Here is an 11,745-nt window from a genome sequence, read left to right on the forward strand (position 1 = left end):
CCTACATTAACACAAATTTAAAAACAGATGGTAGCAACAACAGTATTCTGTCAAGAAAATACTTATTAAATTATTAACAACCTGTTCATATAACTCTGACAAATAGCAGCTTACCAGTTATCAGTGTATTATCTCTTGGCTCCAAACCCAACCATCACCACCCGCTCTGCAAAAACGGAGCTGGACTCATTAAATATTTTTCCTTTGCCAGATGTTAAGTTTTGTCAGTGAAAGACACTAGGGAAAGTCTGCAAAAAAATATGCTCCTCTCACCAGGCCTCTGCCACCCAGTCAGCTCCTTTCAGTGCCCAGCCACTGGTGGCTGCCTGACTCCCAGAATGTATCACGGTCAGCAGCACACAGTGGCCAGCAGCTTCCTCTGACACCTCACTGAAGTAGAGAGAGTGCTTCCAGCAAAACGCCTCTCCATAAGTGGCTTTCTCCAACATCTTAGAGGGTAGACTTCTAGCATGATCTGCCAGTGTGGCACCACAATGACTTTCTCTGCCATCCAGTTAGGTATGACCACCCCCATCTCCATGATACGAATCTCAGCCCTCAGAAGGTATCTTCCTTGAGTGCTCTGTATCAATCCTAGGGGTAATGGCTGCTCCTACATATGCTATTTCTATATGACTTAGAGTTCACTCTACTTTTTACTAGCCAAATTCTCATTACTCCAATCCTCAATTACAGTTAACAATTCTTTATATTAAACTTTACCTGTTCAAATTCCTGTGTGGTTTTTGTCTCTCAAAGGGTCACTGACAGTTGTTTGAAGGAGTTGAAAAGGTTAAGTAGTACAGACCAAAAGTGAGAAATTTTATTACCTAAATAAAATCCACACAGCTCTGCTTTATTCACAATTTACCGATCAAAAGTAATACAACACTGTAAACAGCCAAGTTAACATGCTTAAGGGTCCAAGCAGCCCTGCCTGGTACACTCTGCTTTGGGGAGTTACTCAAGCTTAATATTCAGCTCCCTGAGGCCAAAGTTAGGCACTTTCTTTAGAGAGACTCATAAAATAGCTAACACAATCACATATTTTATAATACATTTTCCCAAACACAGAAGAAACTTCTAACCATTCATTCTGTTTTATGCTAAAGAAATCATTTTAATCTTCATGCAGAATATTAAATAAATAAATAAATAAATAAATACATAAATAAATAAATAAAACGGCCTATGCACATCTTGTGCTTGCCTAAAGTATCTAGTGTGCTACTTGGCCCTGACCCACACATCTTCCAGTTGAGCAGAATCTTTATAAATAAGTTTCAAAATACTCTCCACTAAATCAGGTTTGTGACCAAATAGCAACTATAAAGTCTCCAAATCAATCCAGGACCATTAAAGTAAAATCTGCAAAAAAAAATTTAAAGTATATAATTAAGTATATGTTGAGTGGCTACAATGAATGAGACCCCATAGAACAAATATTGTACTAAGACAAACACAGTTCTTGTCCTCAGAAAACTGAAAGTGAGGATGCAGGACAGGTAGAAAGGAGAGACAAATAAGCAAATTTAAGACTATGGTAAATGTTACAATGAGGAATGTAACACCAAGAGTGGCCATTAACAAAGATGGAAGGTGCTGGTCAGGAAAGGGTTTGTAGAACATACCGCATCTAAACTGAAATCTGAAAGATAACTAGAGTCTGACAGGAAGCGAGATGGGGAGGTGGGGTGGGGGAATAAAAGCATGGGCAATGGCCCAGAGGGAGGAAAGAGAGTCACCTGAAACATCTGACTCTAGAGGGTCAAGAGATGCAGTTAGAGACCATTAAGAACCAGGTGAGGAAGTTCCTCATCTACATTCCGGAGCTGGGACCTGACCCACTTCCTACTGGGAGGTCACTGAACAGCTTCAAACAGGCCAAGGACTCAGATTTGCACAGCCCACAGTGTAGAATGGACTGGATCGGGCAAAACTATGGGAGCCAAAGGAAACTATTTCCAAATAGTTTTTGAGAAATTAAAGTAAGTCATACATTAACCATTTGACAAGTTTTCCCTTTATCTGATCAACTCCATGAGGTAAGGGGAGTAGGTGTGATTAACCAGTATTCCATGGATAGTAGTCAACAGAGAAGTCAGTCAGCTGACTTGTCAAAGTAAGGTTCCACAGCTAGAAAGTACTTAAAAATACCAGCATTCACTCTCCTTGACTGCTTCCTAGGAGAGCTGAGGTAGGCATCACTTGTTGCATGAACTTATTAGCACTGTCAGCAGTATACCTGAAGGTTCATTTGCTTAGAAAGTTTACTGCCTTTACAAAATGATGTGGGAACCCCAAAACTTTCAGACTAGTGAGACAATATTCCTTCCATTCCTTGTCATGCTGGCAGGGAAGCAAGGCCACAGGGGGTGAGGAAGAGAGACCGAGTTTCGAATCAGACGTTCACTTAAGAAAATCACTTATTCTCTGCAACTGTAGTCAACACGTAGAAATTGAATACAATAATTCCCGAAGTCTCCACACTCTAAAAAATGTCTAAGATTCCATAGCTATCCCACCTGAAGAAAGCACGGTATCCTGGAAAACTTCACAATATTTTCAAGAATGGGAACATAATCTTGGAGGGTTTCAAATTCTCCCAGAAACACTTTGGGTGCTAACAACCGGCATCAATGTCCATGGTCAGGAGAAACCTTTCTGAGAACAGCATCTGAAAATGTTTTCTTATCTGGGAATGCAAGCTGGTGCAGCCACTCTGGAAAACAGTACGGAGGTTCCTCAAAAAATTAAAAACAGAACTACCCTACGACCCAGCAATTGCACTACTAGGTATTTACCCACGGGATACAGGTGTGCTGTTTCGAAGGGACACATGCACCCCCATGTTTATAGCAGCACTATCAACAATAGCCAAAGTATGGAAAGAGCCCAAATGTCCATCAATGGATGAATGGATAAAGAAGATGTGGTATTTATAGGGGCGCCTGGGTGGCTCAGTCGGTTAAGTGTCCGACTTTGGCTCAGGTCATGATCTCGTGGTCCGTGAGTTCGAGCCCCACGTCAGGCTCTGTGTTGACCGCTCAGAGCCTGGAGCCTGTTTCAGATTCTGTGTCTCCCTCTCTCTCTGACCCTCCCCCATTCATGCTCTGTTTCTGTCTCAAAAATAAATAAACGTTAAAAAAAATTAAAAAAAAAGATGTGGTATTTATATACAATGGAGTATTACTCAGCAATCAAAAAGAATGAAATCTTGCCATTTGCAACCACATGGACAGAACTGGAGGGTATTATGCTAAGTGAAATTAGTCAGAGAAAAGACAACTATCACATGACTTCACTCATATTAGGACTTTAAGATACAAAACAGATGAACATAAGGGAAGGGAAACAAAAATAATATAAAAACAGGGAGGGGGACAAAGCATAAGAGGCTCATAAATATGGAAAACAAACAGAGGGTTACTACAGGGGGTGTGGGAGGGGGGAATAGGCTAAACGGGTAAGGGGCATTAAGACATCTACTCCTGAAATCATTGTTGCACTATATGCTAACTAATTTGGATGTAAGTTAAAAAAAAATAAAATTAAAAAGTAAAAAATAATTTAAAAAATAAAACAAAGGGATCAAAAACATTAAAAAAAGAAAAAGAAACTGTTTCTTTATCAATAAATAAGAGGAAAAAAAACACATCTAAATCCTGTAATAGTTACTTGCATTATAAATCTAACTTTAAGGGGGTGCCTTGGTGGCTCAGTCAGTGAAGTATCCAACTTCGGCACAGCTCATAGGTTAAAGCCCCGCGTCGGGCTCTGTGCTGACAGCTCAGAGCCTGGAGCCTGTTTCAGATTCTGTGTCTCCCTCCCTCTCTCTCTGCCCCTCCCCCACTCATTCTCATTTTCTCTCTCTCTCTCTCAAAAATAAACATTAAAAAAAATTTTTAATTTTTTTTTTTTTTATTTTTGACAGAGAGAGAGAGAGACAGAGCATGAGCGGGGGAGGGGCAGAGAGAGAGGGAGGGAGACACAGAATCTGAAACAGGCTCCAGGCTCTGAGCTGTCAGCACAGAGCCTGACGCGGGGCTCGAACTCACGGACCGCGAGATCATGACCCCAGCTGAAGTCGGCCTCTTAACCGACTGAGCCACCCAGGTGCCCCTAAAAAAAATTTTTTTTAAGAGGACTCTGATAACCAAGAAACTAGCCACTGACCACTGGCCCAAGAAGTCAATGGTAAAACAATGCAGATGCTATGAATAGGCAAAATGTGGAAATGACTTTTAATGGATGGTGGGGGGGGGTGGACCTGAAGGATGAATACTCCTCACAAAAATCACTGCTTGCTGCTCCCAGAAATTAAAATCTAGAACACTTAACTAAGACCTCTGGGTTGGTACCAGTTTTCTAACACTACACATGGAAGATCATAGACAAAGAAGATTCAAACTTTAAAAAGTTCCACGTGAATTAAAATTCACAGTATCAAAATTAAAATTTAAAGTAGCAAAATACACCCCACTTGACTAACAGTCTAAAGAGGCAGTGTCGGGGCACCTGGGTGGCTCAGTCGTTGAGCATCCGACTTCAGCTCAGGTCATGATCTCACAGTCCATGAGTTCGAGCCCCGCATCGGCTGTGCTGACAGCTCAGAGCCTGGAGCCTGCTTCAGATTCTGTGTCTCCCTCTCTCTCTGCCCCTCCCCTGCTCATGCTCTGTCTCTCTCTGTCTCAAAAATAAATAAAAACATTAAAAAATAAAATAAAAATAAAATAAAAAATAAAGAGGCAGTGTCCACTGTGGTAAGTGGGCCTGAACACTTACAAACGCAAAAATCACCAAGGCCAAGCTCCACAGAGAGATGAAGGATGAATTCTGTGAACCCTGTGAATGACCAAGAAGCCTCCTGGCCTGCATCAATTAAAGAAATCCAGAAGGATGATAAGCACTGATGTAAGTTCTAAAGCGAACAGACCCTCTCCATCTAGAAGCTTGTGTGTACCTGCAATAAACTGTTCCTGGTTACTTCAACTTCCCACCTCAATGGAGCGTCCATTAGTTCTTGTCTCATGATGAGAAGGTATAGAAATCCCGCAAAAGCAGAAAATGAAGCTTGGAGCTGAAAGCTATGAGGGATGAATAACAAAACTGGGCCCAGAGTCCAAAGGACTCTTAACATTTCCTGAAACAGTGTTCCTCTGATGTGCTGACAGCTCAGAGTCTGGAGCCTGTTTCAAGATTCTGTGTCTCCTCTCTCTGCCCCTCCCCCACTCACACTCTGTCTCTCCCTCTCTCAAAAATAAATAAATAGTCTGTAAGTCAGAGCCATTCTACTCTCAGATACTTACTGAAGAGAAATAAAGGTATGTATACACACAGACTTGTATGAAAACATCTATCGCATCTCTCTCTATTCATAAGAGCCCCAAATTAGAAACAACCCAAATGCCCGTCAGCAAATGGTATAGCCATAAAAAGGAATACTACTCAGGAATAAAAAGTAACACAACAAAATGGATGAAACTCTAAAATATCACATTGAACAAAAGTAGCCTGATACATAAGACTTCTCATTATTCTCAGTAGCTACATTTTATAAAGTCACTGCTAACACCAAATTAGCAAATATCAAGCCCCTATCCTAGGGGAAAAATAGGGTTAGGTTTCTGTGAGCCTCTGGTCACATGTTTGTCAACCAATCAATTCATAACCTTCCAGAGCTACATACATAAAATATATAACCTGTACATATCTATTTAAAGACACTTTAAAATACAGTAGTCCCCCCACTTATCCATGCTTTTGCTTTCCATGGTTTCAGTTACCCAGAGTCAATCAAGGTCCAGAAGCAAACGGTCCAGAAGCAAAGTATGTTCAGAAGGTCACTGGTAGCTTAACAGCTACGTCACGATGCCTACATCATGTAGCTCACTTCATCTTATCATGTAGGCATTTTACCATCTCACATCATCACAAGAAGGCTGAGTACAATACAAGACATTGTGAGAGACTCCATCCACACAACTTTTATTACAGTATATTGTTACAACTGTTCTAATTTATTATTGTTGTTGTTAGTCTCTGACTGTGCCTGATTTATAAATTAAACTTTATTCTAGGTATGTATGTATAGGAAAAAACACAGTACATATAAGGTCCAGTTTCAGTTTCAGGCATCCACCCGGCATCCTGGAAGTATACCCTATGGATAAGGGGGAACTACTGGATATTACTGACTCATTAATACTGAACTCTCAGTCAACAGTACTATAATTCATTTCTGAATAAAACTTATCTAATACACAGATTTTCTCCATATTCTTTTCTTGTGCTTAGGAAGATTAACAGCACTTCAGCAATACACTTGAGAGCCATTTTAAGCAGCACAATTCCCAAAAAGCACAAAAATATTTTTAAAATATGGTACTAAGCAGACCACTAAAAGGACACTTGTTTACAGTGTTAGAGCTGAAACAAGAAGGCAGACTGTCACCTTGCTCCACTTTAGCTGGGAATGTACACAACAGGCAATTCAAATTTTTTGCCATTTCTGGTCTGCAAAGGGATTTTTTTTCACTAGCAAAGTGGCTCAAATTTCCTTAATTCATTGCCAAATTAAAAAATCAGGCGGATGCCTGGATGGCTCAGTTAAGCATCTGACTTTGGCTCAGATCACGGTATCACGGTTCATGAGTTCGAGCCTCATATCAGGCTGTGTGCTGACAGCTCAGAGCCTGGAGCCTGCTTCGGATTCTGTGTCTCCTTCTCTCTCGTACTCTGTCTCTCTCTCTCTTTCAAAAATAAATAAAACATTTTTTTAATAAATACATAATCATGAAATTTCACATAAAAATTCAGATTTCTTGTTTTCTTTAAAAAAAAAATCACAAGATGTGGTACACAGCTGGCTGGAACTGAGCAACAGTGACCCTTCAGATAAGCCTGCGCTTGCTAGTTCACCCTAGTCCCTTACATTCTGCTTCCCTCAATTTGTTGCCAACTGGCCCATGATGTAAATGCATCATTTACCAACACGGATGTTTATAATATATTGCTGACTGCAAAAAGGTACAAGTCAGGATGTATGGCATCATCTCATTTTTGTAAAAATTAAAGACAAAGGGAAAAAAAAGTCTGGTTATACACTAAAACAGTGAAAGTTATGGATGTTCCTTTATTTTTATTTCTTCCTGTTACTCATATATTTATCTTTTTTTTTAAACTAGTGAATATATATTACTTACATAAGTTGTTTTTTATAGCAGCTTTGAGTTAACAATCATACACCATACAATTCACCCACTTAATGCGTACAATTCAATGGTTTTTAGTATATTCATAGGCATGTGCAGCTACCACTACAATTTTTAAACATATTCGTCACCTCAAAAAGAAACCCAATAACCTTTAGCTATCATTCCCCTATGCTCTCATCTACCTCCAAGCCTTAAGCAATCACTAATCTACTTCTGATCTCTATTCTGGATATTTTATACAAATGGAATCATTTAATATGTGATCTTTTGCGTCTGGCTTCCTTCATTTCACATGTCCAGGTTCATCCATGTTGTAGCATGTAACAGCACCGCATTCTTTTTTATTGCTAAATAATATTCCATTGTATGTATACACCACGTTTTTATTATCAACTGAGAAGATGGTTGAGTTGTTTTCCTCTTTGGCTACTATAAATATAACACTGCTATAAACATTCATATACAGGTTTTTGTGTGGACATTATGTTCTCATTTCTCTTGGGTAGATAACTAGGAGTGGGATTGCTTGGTCATATGGTAACTCTATGTTTAAGCAGTTCAAGAACTGCCAGACTATTTTCCAAATCCAGGCAAAAGCACAGATCTACTGGCACAAACATAAAAAATACCTGATTTGTCCCTGGCTGCATTATTTTACATTCATACCATTCTCTGTGTATGAAGGCTCTGATTTCTCCACATCTTCACCACCACTCGTCATTACCTGACTTTTCAATTACAGAATAAGTCATTTATAAGTGTTCATTTAATCCTAACACACCCAGATTTTTATGGACTTCAAGCTGATTCGTGGACATCAAATTTTAGACTTGAAAAGAGTCCAGTCCTAACCTACTCACCTAGACTGCCCATCTTCTGTAAAATGAAGGGAAAGGAATAAATGATCTAAACCTCTACCCACAAATGAAACTTTTACAGAAGAGATTAGCAGATTTTGTAAGCAACAAAACAATGTCCCTAACAGGGATCCAGCCCTCGAACAGGTTTTCCCATCAAAACTCATTTGTAATGCCTCCTACATAAATGCAACTTCAAACCATAGCAGCAAATATGACAGCCTTGATCTATCACTTTTCATAAGAGAACCAACATGTCTTAGGCTGTCCCACTCAGAATCCATTGCTCACATTCTGCTGTAATAGAGGGAGAAAATAAAATCTGATTTAAAACCAAGGCAAAAGCACACATCCAGTAGCACAAACAAAATCTGACTGCTCCATTGTCTGAAGTCAGAGATGGAGAGCACTGTGCGGCCTTTCCCCAGCTCTCTCCTCACTGCTCCTTATAGCCTCAGGGCAGCACTGGGACCAGGGCAAGCAGCAAATAATAGACACATTTACATTAGTCCAAGGTGGCTGTGAGACCAAGACCCACCCAAGAAGGGGGTCTAAGAATCTCAGCACCCAGCCCTATGCTCACCCTATACATGTTTTCTCCAAGAATCAATATGGCATCTTAGCCAGGGAGGGGATGGGCCACACAGCCTCTTCTGAGGTGCAGAATTACTTTGTTTTCAGGCTTCAGTTCTGCACTTTGAGCAAGTTCTGCCTCTGTTCTACAGCACTGAGGTACAAGCACTTCAGGCAGGACAGGAGGTAGAGATCCATGGCCACCAAATTCTCATTTCTACGTGCCTATTCTCTCCATTTCCCTGTTTAAATACAGAGGGTGTTACGAACTCAGACAAATTTAACACACTCTCATAAACATTTAGTTCTCATCTACTACATGCAGGTACAAGAAGACACAAAAACACAGTCTCTGTAGGAAATGGGTTAGGTCTTAGAGGAAACAAACAAAATATTCTTAAAAGAGCAAATACTATTTTGTTTTTTGAATAAGGGCAATAATGCTGCTGCAGGTCAGAGTACCCTCTGGGACTGGAACATCTGGGAAGTGTTTCGCTGAGCTGGACCCTGGAGAAAAGAGAAGTGGAGATGAAGAAAAAGGATATTCCAAAGAGGAGCAAAAGTCACTGTACTCAGCTGGCAAGAGAACTGTGTAGGGAAATTCCATGTATGGAATGTCTAGCAAATCATTTGGTTAATGGGGATTAGGATAAGCCCTGGAGAGGTGGGCTGGGGCCCGCTGGGCAGCAGCACCTTGACTGCTTGAATGCCACGTTAGGACATCAGATCTCATCCCAAGCCTGCAGCAGTTTCTGACTTCAGTGTAGGATCTCCAGAGCGTCACAAAGTGTGTCTGTTGCTCATGATAGTTAAAACTGCTGACATTTACAGGTGAATTACATAAATACAAGGAAGAGTCTTTGTGTTCTCACAAGTAAGGCCACAGCAACAGGCCTCTTCTGGTTTCAGCATCTTCTCAAAAAGGATCTCCTGATTAAGGAGCTAGTCTCTTTCACAAATTAAAAAAAAATAAATTAAAATTTTTTTAAAAAGGAGCTAGTTTATTTCAAAATTAAACATTCTAAGACGACAAGATCCTGACACAAATGCACAAAGTATTGTTGCCTCACTTCTTAGTTCACTCATGCAGGCTTTTTCTATGACCACATACAAAGAGCCTTTGCAGAAGAGTCAAGGGACCACATGGAAAGAGCAATGTGTTTTGGAGCACTCAGAACTCTTCCTAGATCTAACACCTTGCCCAAGGTCTCTAACCCTTCCACCCTCACAGGAAGGAGGCCTGACAGTCTGTTTTCATTGGGCAAGATACACTTAGCCTCTTAAAAGTTAATTTGGCAGTTCCATACCATCACAACGACAAAAATTAAGTTTCATTTCTTTTTCTGATTCTAACACAGTACTACTTTTCCTTTGTCTCCTGATTACACTGGCAGAATATCTCTTCAGGAGATAAAATCAACCAAGTCATCACCATTATACTCACTTTCTTCTAGAGCAAAAAGAAGACTTTACCACAAGACCAAAAAATGGTCACAAACCAAAGAAATTATGTCCCAAAATAAAACTCGGGCATCATGAACATTTAAGCAGGCTCTTCAGGAAGAAGCTAACAGTGAGCTCCAAGGAGCACAGGAGGCAGGAGCCTGGCAGAGGGCCTTAGCCCTGCCAGAATCACAGGGCCGTGACACTGGCCTGCCTGGGTTCGCGGGGGCTTTAGCCTGGTTCGTCTAGTCTAAGTTTCCAAGCAGTCTGAAAAACACTTGCAGGAACCACATCTAAGAAAGAGGTAAGTGTATTTCTCACTTGGCAGCAACACAATACCCCAGAGAGCATCAGGCTGGCAATGGACACGTTTCAGCGGTACCGGTCAGCGGAGCTAATTTCCCACTACCCCGCCGGCCGGCCTTCGGGCGCGGGGCTCAGACCTCAACCCCGAGGCTGTCCACCCGCCTCAGCGCCGGTATCCGGGAGGCGCCACGGGAGGCGGGTCAGGGCGCTCGAGCACTGTTCGAGCGATGCTTGGCGGATGCCTCAGCCCCGCGCGTGCCGGCTCCAACCCCGCGCCCGCCGCCGCCAGCCCCGCCGGCGTCAGGCCGGTTTTTCGGCCCGGCTCCTGTCACTCACCGGCCCAGCCCGGGCAGTGGGCGCCCACGGCTCCCCACGGGAGCTGGGCCCCCCGGGCCTCCAGGTTTCGGCCCGCCCCTGGCAGGCAGCGCAGGTGGATGAGCCCCGCAGTAGCGGCCCCGCACCGGCCGCTCGGTCCAGCTCCCGGCGCTGCCCACTGGGTACGGATCAACAACAAGATGGCGGCCAGCCGAGGGGGCGGGGGCCGGGCGTCATAGTAACCAGGACGGCAAAGAACCCGCCCCCGGCTGAGGCTATCCCCAGTCAACAGCATCTTCGTCCTAGGCCTAAGGGAGTGCTTCTCGCTGACAGGTCGGCTGGCCTGTCAATCAGAGCCTGCCTCTCACGGCCCTTGCCGATCGCCTCAGGACGTGACTGTGACGGCATCGCTTGGCGCATGCGCCTCGTTCCTGGAGTCGCTGGAGGCAGAGCTTTTGCTGGCGATTCTGAGGCTCTAGCGCCTTTGGCCTTTTTGCGTGTGTAGCCTTTTTGCGGGAGCCCACGGCGTCTTCTCATACACGCGCACACACTTAGGGAGTGCCTGCTGTGTGCTATATGTTTTGTTTTGTCACCCATCCTGGAAGGGAGGGGTTGTTGTCCAGGTTCACTGGTGAGGAAACTGAGGCGCAGAGGGGGAGGCCTGGCCAAGGTCACGCCCCTTCTGGAAATGGAGGCACCGGATCTCATACCTCCTCCTACTGGCATCAGAGTATAATTCCCTATTCCCAGTGGTTTCTCCACCTTTGCCCCTCATCAATGGCGAGGTGCAGCCCTGTGTGCTCCTCCAAGCAGTCCCTGGCCCGTTGCCCACGTTTGTCCTCTTGCCTTGAGTTCGGTGCCCAGCACAAGCCCTGGCACACAACAGAAACTCGTCTCTTCCTCCCCTAGAGCATCTTGTCTTTGAGTACCTGTGACACAGCTTTTGCCCTGTACTGTCATGATCTATCTCAGAGGCTAGGAGTCCCAGGAAAATGGTTATCCCTGGCCCCCCATTCAGAGCACCTAACCCTGGG

The 11,745-nt window shown here is 43.1% G+C and overlaps 1 protein-coding gene across 3 annotated transcripts in view; it reads right to left on the reverse strand.

Annotated features, from left to right (window-relative positions):
- Positions 1 to 10,909, reverse strand: part of IP6K1 (inositol hexakisphosphate kinase 1) — a 60,700-nt gene extending 49,791 nt beyond the window's left edge. For all 3 annotated transcript variants that reach the window (XM_047094714.1, XM_047094712.1, XM_047094713.1), the window contains exon 1: positions 10,733 to 10,909. The gene's annotated coding sequence lies outside the window, so the exon portion shown is untranslated. The remainder of the gene's footprint in view (positions 1 to 10,732) is intronic.
- Between the last annotated feature and the right edge of the window lie 836 nt (positions 10,910 to 11,745).

Source organism: Lynx rufus, unplaced genomic scaffold, assembly GCF_022079265.1.
Source record: "Lynx rufus isolate CCGP_SWC_20201006 ecotype Redwood Valley unplaced genomic scaffold, mLynRuf1.p SCAF_4, whole genome shotgun sequence".
NCBI classification, from domain to species: Eukaryota; Metazoa; Chordata; class Mammalia; order Carnivora; family Felidae; genus Lynx; species Lynx rufus.